Source organism: Brassica napus, chromosome C3 (genome assembly GCF_020379485.1).
Source record: "Brassica napus cultivar Da-Ae chromosome C3, Da-Ae, whole genome shotgun sequence".
NCBI classification, from domain to species: domain Eukaryota; kingdom Viridiplantae; phylum Streptophyta; class Magnoliopsida; order Brassicales; family Brassicaceae; genus Brassica; species Brassica napus.
In genome coordinates, this window is record NC_063446.1 from 39939592 (window position 1) to 39952441 (window position 12850).

The following is a 12850-nucleotide window of genomic DNA, read 5'->3' on the forward strand; positions in this document are numbered from 1 at the left end:
CTTCTCGAGAACGGCGTGCCACCAACAACATCTCCAACACACATCTCATAACTCCATCTCCACTCATCCTAAACCCAAATAAAATCCAAATAAAAATGTCAAATAGCACTGATCCATTCAAATATCATCTACTCATCAGTCTCACTTGAAATTGGGAAGAAAAATTGGTGATTAACAGCCATGGTTTATAAGTGTTTAATATATATTTACTACTATATAGAGTCTATTTAGAGTATTTACAAGTTCAAAGACTATTTGGAGGAAAGTGGTGATTTTGGTGTCTTTTGGAGCCTTTTGAGTGCAGAGCTGCACAGACACATCAGATATTTAGCTATGGATGGAGACCTTCCCACCGTTAGATTGAGCCCATTGACACAAGATAGAGCTTTGAGTTAGATTTCCAATGCCACCGGTTTGAGGTCAATCAGCATCCTATAGAAGAAGTTATGCATGTTTTACTGAAGAGTGGCCAGTCTGCTTCACGAGAGGAAGCTGTCGAGGAGATGAAGGACTGTCGATCGATGGTGCACCCTTGCCATCGATCGACGGTGATTCTAGAACGTGGGCCAAGCATTATTTCAAGACCGACTGAAACCCAGAAGCCACACAAAGTTACCAAAATATCCATGGACGACCAGAAATCCTATTTATGTTATTGTTGACGGCTATGCTATCTAAGCTTTCTTTAATTCATAGTTATAGGTTAGGAGAGAAAGAAGGAACTCCTTCAGAGTCCTCCTGGAGCTCCATTGGTTTTGGTTTTTATATTTATTCTATTGCAATTTCATCTATTCTTTCTATTATTTATGTGACAAACTTCATGCTTGAATAGATTCACCTGTTAGGTTTAGGGTTCAAATAGGTTATGAGGGATTAGCCCCAACTATAGATTGCTAAGTTGTGTTATTCATCTTTAGGATTTTCATTAATGCATGTTTCTAGATTAGCTACCTAGAACTTGCCCTAGGAGTTGTAGACATAAGCGATAGCTTGCATCTCACCCTGAATCTATCCTAACTGAGCTAAGATTGCTAGAGTAAGGCGAGAGCAGATCTAGGAAGCTTAGTGAGCACATTCAACCCGCACATTAAAGCTTGACCAAAAGCATCGATCGATATTCCAATAGAATAACCGGTTGACGGTTCAACAAGTGTATCGATCGATATTCCTATAGAATCATCGATCAACACTGGTCAATAGACAAACCTAGAAAGCGAGAGCCTAATGGTTTGTTTATAAGTGTTGAGCTCTATAATATTATGCATATGTAGGATTATAATCCTGATTACCTGAATAGAAACCCTAGATCTAGCAACCATCCTTCTATCAAACAACTCAATCAATCAACCGAGCAACTACCTTGCTCACCACTGCTATTTACATTTAAACTATTAGCCTAGCTTAATCATATAACTATTATATCTTTTGTGTGCCCTAGCTCCCTGTGAATTCGATCCCTAAGTACTACAACTCGGCCTCTTATTTGAGAGAGTATAAATCACTCCTTAGGGTAATTTGAGTGATATCATTAGGTATTGGATGCTAAACCCGAAATCCAAATACTTGCACATAGCACTCTGAATATACATAATTAACTCTAACATGAATCAAGCACATTACCTAAAGTGCCCAAAGAACAAGAAATGATCCCAGTTACGAGATTAGTGCTCGCACACACCCCGGTATAAGTCTCCCTCTACGCAGGATTCAAGTATGGGACTAGTGCCCACACCCACCGTCCCTGGGACGCTTTATCTACCTCCTAGGCTGCGGCTCAACAGGTCGACTCAAGCTGGCCGCAACATCCAGACAATCACAATATGGCATACATAATCACTCTATGTATCCGCCTAACAGTTAAACTCATCTCATAATTTAACTACATATATATAACTCCCATTAAATGAAGCAAGCAAAGTTGAATCATCTAACTTCTTATTTTAGGTTTAAGCAAATAACCTAATAACTAACAAGCATACTCCAATATGGACTCCAGACGGACCCAATTCAAACATATTGAACATATTATAACTAAACTATTTATATTCGAATTCATAAGTCGTGTACGAGAATTTATGAGAATAGCCTTCACCTTGGCCAATGTCCGGAATGATTAACAGAAAAAGTGGTCAACTGCAATACGATAAATAAAAATTTATATTTTGGGTTTCTTAAATTAAAGTTTCCGAAAGTAAACTTTCCCAGAATGGAAAATTTCCTAATTAGTTATTTTTACTATTTGAAAAAAAGTTAAGAATACAAAAAATTACTTAAAAGTATGTTACTTTTATTTATTTTATTTTAATTTCAATAGAAAATTGTTATTAATATGTAATTTCAAAATTATTAAAGAATAAAAAAAATAAAAAACAGAATTTTATTAAACAATTTCATTGTATGAGTTAAAAAAACAATATTGAATAATTACGTGGAAGTGAAAAACGGTAATGTGGATTGTTAAATAAAGAAAATGAAGGTGCTGAATAAATTTGATCATTGTAAAGTGAATTGAGGTGACACGATAGTCATGTTACACATGGGATGCTAGTTGCTACATTCAAATATAAATACCGTATCGCAGCTCCTCCCTCCGTTCAACTTCTAACCCACTAAGCTATTGTTTACTATTGAAAAGAAAGTAGAAAAGAGAGTGCACTGAAAACGATGGACGTCCCTATCGTCGACCTTAAGTAACCCCAACGAAGATCTCGTGGCACGTGCGGTCGTGAAAGCGAGCGAAGAATGGGGAATTTTCCAGGTGGTTAACCACGGGATCCTGCCGGAGCTGATACGGCGGTTGAAAGAAGTTGGGACAGAGTTCTTCGAGCTTCCCGAGACGGAGAAGGAAGCTGTTGCGAAGCCAGAAGACTCCATGGACGTAGAAGGATACAGAACCAAGTACCAGAAAGATCTAGAAGGTAGAAACGCATGGGTCGATCATCTCTTTCACCGCATTTGGCCCCCGTCCAGAGTCAGTTACAGATTCTGGCCTAAGCTTCCTATGGATTACAGGTATCAAGTCTACTAAATGTTCGAACTTATGCTAAAACATTACACATGTGAAAGTAGGATGTAAGTAAAAGTCATATCATATAAAAAGACATATGTCGGTCTACTTGTCAAAATAGTTTTTAATTAGAAGATTCTGAGTTTCTTTTTATTAATCGTTTGATTATGAATTTTATTTGACAAGGGAGGTGAATGAGGATTACGCAAAACACCTTAAGAAACTATCGGAGAAAATCATGGAATGGCTATCAGAGGGGTTAGGTTTACGACGTGAGGCATTGATAGAAGGTTTAGGCGGCGAAACGGTGGAATATTTAATGAAGATCAATTACTATCCGCCGTGTCATGATCAAGATTTGGTCATAGGAGCTCCTGATCACACTGATGTCAATGGTATCACATTCCTAGTTGCTAATGAAGCGTTAGGGCTTCAGGCGTTCAAAGATAATCACTGGATCGACATCAAATATACCACTTCCGGAATCATCGTCATCGTTGGCGACCAATTCCATGTAAGTAATAATAATAAATAATTCATAAATATTTTTGTATCAAATAGAACCTTGAAAACCTAAATCCTACTCTGATAGTAGTGTATATTTAAAAAGAAGAAAAAGAACTTGTATATATACATTTTAGATATATATTTTCAAAGCATTATGAACTATGGGTTTTCAAGCAAATTCCAAATATTGGAATTTTATTGATTTTGCAGAGGATCAGTAATGGGAAGTATATGAGTGCAAAGCATCGAGCGACGATGGATAAAGAGAAGACGAGAATATCATGGCCGATTTTTGTGGAATCTAGCCTTGATCACGAGTTTGCACCTTTGCGGGAGCTGATAACTGGCGAAGACAATGCTCCTAAGTTCAAGCCTTATGTCTACAAAGACTTCAAATTTCGTAAGCTTAAGAAGCTTCCTCTCGACTGAAAAACAGAGGCGTGATCATCCGTTGTTTCGTTATCGGATTATTATTCATAAAGCTTGCATGCTTAAATTATTAACGTTAAAGTTTAAGTGAATCATCAATGTGGTGTCTCGCGTCCTTATTATATCCTTTAATAATTATATGTTAAAATTTCGGTTGATTTCAAATTTGATGTATTGCGTGTGGGTGTTTACATATAAAATTATGAAGTAACTTTTGGAAATTTTATTTTACCAAAAAAAAAAAAATTTTTGGAAATTTTAGTTTGCAAAAATTTTATTTTACTTTTCTTAATAAACTTCGTTAAAAAGCATAAACGAATTGAAAATCACTTTTTCATCTTTTATAGTTAATATATCTAATCTAAACTCTTAGAAATGCACTGTGATAATTAATTACTGCAGAGACCACTAATTATGTTTATTTACCACCAAACCAAGACAAGTCAGTAGGCAGTGATTTTCTTTGTTCATTTGTTGCAAGTGCGAATCTCAAATTACAGCGTTTTATAAAAAACTTCTTACACCCTCCCTGGAACACCATATGATAAACACTGGACCATATTTTGGATTAACAAAGACCTAAGACTTAGAGCCTAAACAACATCTAAGGATCATTTTTCTTCTCTCTTTTATCATCTCACTTCTTCTATATATATATGTTCTTAGAAGCTTCAGTAGATTAAGCTAAACTTAATCCTTACTACCTTATCTTTTCTTTCTGTAATCTTTTGTGTGGACCAATTATTAATTTAAGAAAACCCTTTGACAAAAAAAAGTAACTTAAAAAAAAGAGAGAGTGGGTGGTGCTTTCATTTTAATATACTTTTGAATCATTTAAAATTTGTCAAGATAACAAACACAAATCCACCACTTGCGCACTAATACAAGTACTTAATTACGACAATAGTGTAATAATTAGTGTTCTTAGAGAAAATCCTTAATATTTGTAAGAAAATTAATAATTCGATATATATCTTCAAGGACTTATCAATGTTTGGCCGACAAACCCCATATTCGATTACGATAAAGAATAATAAATCTTTAAAACCATAAAGGCGACGGGATGAGTCAGCTCTACTGGTTAGAACCTTGGGGGCCAATTGTCATGCTTCCGGGTTCGACGCCAGCCGAAGGCGAACTGCTCATCCATGTCACGAAGCGGGTACTGGGCCTTCGGGCTCAGGACATACCCTCCCGGGTGAAGCCGGCCCGCTGTCTGACCGGGCCCAGGGAATGACCCGCAAAGCGGGGAACCCTGGATTACCAAAAAAAAAAAAAAACCCATTGATAAAGGCTCTTCTGTTATAAAACTAAGAGGAATAGTTTGTATATTTATTCATAAAACATATGGTTCCTTTATATAAGGATTACAAGATATAGAAATATGGAAAATATCTAAAACCTAAACCAACTAGTATTAGGAAAACTATTAAGACAAGAGAAAGAAAAAACATCCCAAAGACTTAGCCGCCTATGTGTATGGGCCGAGTATAGTCTTGGAAGATGCTATGGTTATGGGCCATTCACAATATGATTTATAACACTCCCCCTTGGATGCTATAACCATTAGAACTTGTAATACGCTTTGGATGTTGCCTCATTACACTACAAGAAAACACACCGAATTCCGACGGAGGTTCCGACGGATACCAAGGTCGTCGGAAATTTGTGACGGAATACTGACAAATTTCCGACCAAATCCAAAAAAATTAAGTCGTCGGAATTCCGTCGGCCGTTTCCGACGGAATTCCGTCGGCCGTTTCCGCGGAATTCCGACGAAATATGGTTCGTCAGAATTTTCCGACGACTTTTCGACGACATTCCGATAAAAAATGTAACCGTTGTAGTCGTCGGAAGTTCGTCGGTATATTCCGACAAATTTCCGACGACATTCCGATTAACAGCAAAGTCGTCGGAATTCCGTCGGTATTTTCCGACGGAATTCCGACGAACCATGTGACCGTTGCCGACAAATATATATGACCGTTGTATAGCCGTTTGAGATTGGACAATTCCGACGGAATACCGACGGACTGCTTTACATCCGTCGGAATTTCGTCGGAAAGTCGTCTGAGGTCCGTAAGCAATTTCCTATAAATACAACCCCTCCTCATTCAACTCATTCACACTTCATTCTCTCTTCATTCTCTTTAGTCATAACAATTCCGTGAAAATCATGTCTTCAGAAGTTTATTATCGTTCGTGGATGGATAAACCTCATTTGGATCCGAACACCAATTTGCTTACGGAAGAATACGTTCAAGGGATTGGAGAATTCATGAGGCTTGTTCAACAGCAACCGGATGCAAAAAGTGGTATGTTAAGATGTCCCTGCTCTTCTTGCAATAATAATAAGGTTATAAAAGAATTTGATGTTTGGACTCATTTGTATATGAAAGGGTTTTCACGTAATTATAAAGTTTGGTACCTTCATGGGGAAACTGGTTATGAATATGGTAGTACTAGCGAACCTCAGCCTGTTAGTGAACCTCAGCCTGATATTAGGTTAGAAGAATCTAGAACGGATATAGATTATGGTGTAGGTACTGAGCAGATGGTACATGATCATTATAGAGGGGAAGAACCAAACCCCGAGTCTAGGAGATTTTTTGACATGTTGGATGCAGGAAAACAACCTTTGTATCAAAATTGTAGAGATGGTCATTCAGTCTTATCATCTGCAACTAGATTAATGGGTATTAAGACAGACTATAATTTGGCTGAAGAATGTATGGATGCGATTACTGATTTTGTCAAAGGTATTCTACCTGAGGATAACCTTGCACCGGGTTCATACTACGAGGTTCAGAAACTTGTTGCAGGTCTTCAACTACCGTATGAAGTGATAGATGTATGTATTGACAACTGCATGATCTACTGGAGAGCGGATGAGACACGGAATGTATGCAAATTTTGTGGGAAACCTCGTTATCAGGAGACGAGGGGAAGAGTTCCGATCCCATTCAAAAGAATGTGGTATTTGCCTTTGACGGAAAGATTGAAGAGGTTGTATCAGTGTGAGCGCACAGCAAAAGCAATGAGATGGCATGCAGAGCATTCCACAAATGGTGAGATTAGACATCCTTCAGATGCAAAGGCTTGGAAACATTTCCAGTCAACATATCCAGAATTTGCGGAAGAGAGAAGAAATGTTTATCTTGGATTATCTACTGATGGTTTCAGCCCATTTGGAAAGCATGGAAGGCAGTATTCTCTATGGCCAGTTATTGTGACACCGTACAACTTACGGCCGAGCTTGTGCATGCGACGAGAGTTTTTGTTTCTCTCAATTCTCGTCCCCGGGCCAGATCATCCTAAAAGATCACTAGATGTGTTTCTTCAACCACTAATATATGAGTTGCAACAACTATGGGCGCATGGTTTTGAGACATACGATGTTTCGCGCAAAGAAAACTTTCAGATGCGGGCAGTACTTATGTGGACAATAAGTGACTTTCCAGCATATGGTATGTTATCTGGATGGACAACACATGGGAAGCTATCATGTCCATATTGTCAAGATGACACAGATGCTTTCCAACTAAAGAACGGAAGGAAAACGTGTTGGTTTGACTGTCACAGACGATTTCTACCACCTGATCATCCATACCGCAGGAGTAAGACTTCGTTTACGAAGAACAAGCAGGTGTTTGATGGTCCACCTGAGGAAGTTAGTGGGAAAGATTTGTTGAAGCAGTTTAGGTATTTTGATGCAGAAAGGACGCCAGATGTAGGTGGACATGAAAACATTCGAGTCAATGCGGTTGGAGAGCTACATAACTGGCACAAAAAGAGTATTTTCTGGGATCTGCCATATTGGGAGAGTCATCTATTGCGGCATAATTTAGATGTCATGCATATTGAGAAGAACTTCTTCGATAATCTGATGAACACAGTCCTTAACATCCAAGGTAAAACGAAGGATAATTTGAAGTCAAGGTTGGATTTAGTCGATATTTGTGATCGTTCTGAACTTCACGTTGATGAGAACGGTACGGCCCCTTTTCCCATTTATCGGCTAGATGGTGCTAGAAAAGAAGAGTTCTTTGATTGGATTACAGATAAAGTGAAATTTCCTGACGGATATGCATCAAATTTGGGGAACTGCGTTGATAGAAGCGAAGGAAAGTTTACTGGCTTGAAGAGTCATGATTGTCATGTAATTATGCAGCGCCTCCTTCCGTTTGCTTTTTCAGCATTATTGCCACGTAATGTTCATGAAGCAATTGCAGGTATATTATATTTTTACAATTTAATTTATTTTTATATTTAACAATTATGCTTATAAAAACTTAATACTTACGAAAATTATGTCTTTTATCTATGTAGGGATTAGTGTTTTCTTCCGCGACTTATGCAGCAGAGTAGTGACTGAAGAGGGTATTAATAATTTGAAGACAAACGCACCAGTCAGCATGTGCAACCTTGAGAAGATATTTCCTCCATCATTCTTTGATGTAATGGAACATCTTGCTATTCATCTCGCAAGAGAATTGGAACTTGGTGGTCCTGTGCAGTACAGATGGATGTATATTTTTGAGCGTTATATGCATCATCTGAAGAAGATGGTCAAAAATCAAAGCAGGGTGGAAGGATCTATAGTGGCACAGGTGATCAATGAAGAAACTGCAATCTTTGCTGAAAATTATTTTCCACCAGAAGTGCATACAAAACACCGAAGACCTGCTCGGCATGATGATAGAGGGGAGAGAGCAACATATCATGTTACTGTCCCAAGCATGTTCAAGGAAATAGGACGACTTAGTGGAAAATTCACGAAGCGGAGACTTACGGACACTGAGCACGCTCATTTGCAAACATATTTGCTCACCAACTGTGAAGATGTTCTACAATATGAGAGGTAAAAATATTTATTCATTTATTGTTAGATTAATATTCAATAATTTTATTTCATATTGATAATATTTTTGTATATAGTGTATATATGGCGGAGTTGCGTATGACTCACAGGCATGCAACAGAAGATGAGCTTCGACAACTTAGAGATAAAGGATTTGCTGCGTGGCTTCGTAGTTATGTGAGTCATATATCATATTACCCTATGCAAATGATTAGTTTAAATTTAATATATATAAACTAATTAATTTTGCAATCATATATGTTTTTAATTTATAGGTGAATGATGGTTTGGCCAGAGGTCTTGTGTTCGATGATTGGATACGCGAATTTGTGCAGGGACCAAACTATGTGGTCAAATCATATCCTAAATTTTGTACGCGAGGATATGCATTCACAAGGAAAGGTCATTCTAAGACAACATATGATGCTGGTGTTTCATCTTCTTCTGGTGACGATGTCTACTACGGCAACATAAAAGAAATATTGGAAATCCAATTTCCTGGAATGGTTGGATTGCGTTGTGTAGTATTCTATTGTGATTGGTATGACACCACCCCAGATAGAGGAGTGAAGATTGATGCGTTTGGTGTTACATCAGTTCATTCGCGGCGGAAACTTCAATATTATGATCCCTTCATTCTTGGTTCGCAAGCTGATCAGGTATGTCAATCTATTCATAATTTTTTACCAATATAATTAATTAATGTTATATATTTTACTAATACTTGTATAATTGATATGTATAGGTGTGCTACATCAGTTACCCTCGGGTGACGTACAGAGACGATCCATGGGTTACTGTAACGCAAATCAACCCAAGAGGACGAGTGGATGGAACTTCTGATGATGATGAACCATTGCAACCAGAGTCTACCAGCAACGCCCAGGCAGTTGAAGATTTGGAAAATGTTCAACTCGTTGAGAATTTGACTGTGTTTGGACATGATGCTGTCGTACATTCAGAGCCGGAAGCCGAGGTTGGGGAGTTTGATGAAGATTCAGAAGATTCTGATTAGTTTTTTTTTTTTTTTTTTTTTATGGTCCGTCGGAAATCCCTCGCAATATACCGACGACATAGCGACGACAACGGGTTTCATTGAAAATTGGAAAGGTCGTCGGTATTTCGTCGGAAAATACCGACGACATGTTTTTCTATAAAGTTTCAATCATAAAAATCTATAAATTTAGATGCCAAAACTATGAAAATAACACATAATAAGTGTTTAGTATAGTATTAGATCGCAACCGTTCAAATATAACAACTCATTAAAATATTTATGTATGCATATCATTGTTTTCATAACATCTCATCTTAACATTATATACTTATACAATCATATTTATATAAGCTTACACTACAAAAAATGTTGTTGTGTAAAATCGTGTTATAAAACATTTTTATTGTTAAATCTTTATGCAAATACTATATATATTATCAAAGATTTGGATTTTGCATTTAGAAACTTGAAATCAACACCCTAAACACTAAGTCGTCGGAATTCCGTCGGAATTCCGTCGGAATATACCGACGGAATGTGTCTGTCGGAAAATACTGACGGACACATTCCGTCGGAATTTCAATTAGCCCGGGAGAACCAAACCGCTTGAAAATTTTCGCGAATCGGCATTTGGTATATTTTAATTATACCGACGGAATACCGACGAACCCGTGTCCGTCGGAATCCTCGGATATAAAAAAAACCCTTCTTCTTCCTTCTTCGTTATCTCCGCGGCCTCTCTCTCACAAAACGAAAACACTCCGGCGATTTCTCCCCCTCTCCGGCGATTCCGGCCTTTCTCCACCTCTCTTCACCGGCGAATCCTCTCCTCACCCTCATATCTCTTCCCCAAACCCCAAATCATGTAAGAATCATCCCAAACCTTCTTTTTTATCAATTGTTTAGGGTTTTGGAAGTTGATCTCGGATTTTAGGTTGTTTGATTGAAAATTTTAGGATTGAATGGATAGTTTAGGATATATAAGTTAGGATTGTTGTTTGGATTGTTGTTTTAGTTTTTTTTGGAACATTTTTTGATTTTTAAAAACGTTTTTTGATTTTTAAAAACGTTTTGTGATTTTTTAAAACGTTTTTTTTTATTTTTAAAAACGTTTTTCAAGTTTCCAGTAATGAAATATATATAATAAAACGTTTAAATTTTTTTAAAAATATTTAACAACATTTTTCTATATTTATAAATTTATAATTTTTTATAAGTTTCCACTAATAAACTATGTATAATAAAACGTTTTTTAAAAAAAATATATAAATATTTAACAACATTTTTCTTCATTTATAAATTTTTAACAACATTTTTCTATATTTATAAATTTTTTATAATTTTGTATAATATATATATATAAAAGGTTTAATAGTTTTTTTTAAAACGTTTATAAAACCTTTTGTAAATATATAAATGAAAACATTAAAAATAGAAATGATTTGAAAATATGTTTGATTGGTTAATTTTTTTTTTTAGGGCCGAGGATGAAGCCCGCCCCGCAGCCCGTCTTCGACGTAGTTCGGTGAGCAGTTCCCGTGCATCGGGATCGTCTCATGACTCGGTTCCCGCATATATTCCCGCTCCAGCTCCCTCAGCCCCTCACGCTGCTGCTCAACAGGATCTGGGGGTCATGCCGGTTCATCTATTGGTTCAACAACCAGGTCGAGAGCATCTCCCGTTTCTCCAAACCAACCCACGACGAGGCCATAACACTTGGTTAGTATTTTTTTTATTTGTACCGTTATATTTTTTCCTTTAATTAACTTGCTAACTTGTATTTTTTTAAAGGTTCACCAAGTCGAAAAATGGCATTAGCCGGAGCATCAACCAGATGATGTACTCCATGCTCCATTTTGGATATCCAAAGTGGAGTGTGATCCCTTCCGACGAACGAGAGTTGTGGTTTCGTCAGTTCGCGGTATAGTAACTCTTCAATTTTTTAAAGTTTGAACATTTTTTTAAATATATTTACTTATTAAATTGTGTTTGTAGCAAGAGTTCAACTGACACTCCGATCTTACGGAAACAGTCCGTAAGAAATTCAACGAAAAGGCCATGGACTCTTACACAAAGCAGATAAACTCGTGGAAGACAGTTTGGCAGAAGAACAAGAAGCCACGGTTCATCAACGGGTCGGTGTGGGAGCAGTTGATAGCTCATTGGGAGAAGGAAGAAACTGCAGAGACGTCTTCTAGGAACTCCAGGAACCGGAAGAGCGATCGTGGCGGGAAAGGTATGTATGTGCACAACCTCGGCGCTTGCTCTATGTCTACTAAGGAGGATGAACTTGTAAGTTTTTTATTATTATTTATCATTATATTTTTTAAATAAATATTTTATATATTTCTTGGCTAATAATGGCGGTTTTTTTAGATCGAAGCAAATGACGGTAATCCCGTTGATCGTCTACAACTCATTAAGGTGGCTCACACTAACAAGACGACGGGTCAAATTCAGGACCCCGTGATCAAAGGTGTAGTTGATTTGGTGGAAGCTGAAATAGTTTCCCAATCTCAGCCTCTCTCTGATGACGGCGACTCCACGGGAGCTTCAACCAACCTGTCTCTATTGCAAATAAATGAGATGGTTGAAAAGGTAATTTTTTTATTATATTTTTTTAATAATGTCGATTACTTACTTGTCCCTATTTACTTACTTTAAATATTTTTGTAGGCGGTTCCTAAAAGGAAAGGAGGCCGTTTAGTTGGGTTGGCCCGTCGTGCTTCTTCGTATCCGGCATCTTCTTCACAAGCTCCGTATGCCGATCCCATGATTCTCGAGGAGCTACATGACAAAGATGAACGGATTGGGGCATTGGAGGAGCAGAACACCACTATCCTTTCCGAGAATGCCACTATCCGTTCGGAGAATGCCACTATCCTTGCTGAGTTGGCATCCCAGAAGAAGTTCAACACCGAGATTATGCAGAAGCTAGATCGTTTGATGTCTTCGAGTTCATCTTAGTTTATTTCGGCTTTTTAAAACTTTCGGAATGTTTTTTTTATTTCGGTTTGTATGAATTTTAAACTTTATGAATGTTTTTTTC

The 12850-nt window shown here is 37.4% G+C and overlaps 1 pseudogene; it reads left to right on the forward strand.

Moving 5' to 3' along the window:
- Positions 1-2649: 2649 nt before the first annotated feature.
- On the forward strand, positions 2650-4164 carry LOC106397936 (annotated as a pseudogene).
- Positions 4165-12850: the final 8686 nt, after the last annotated feature.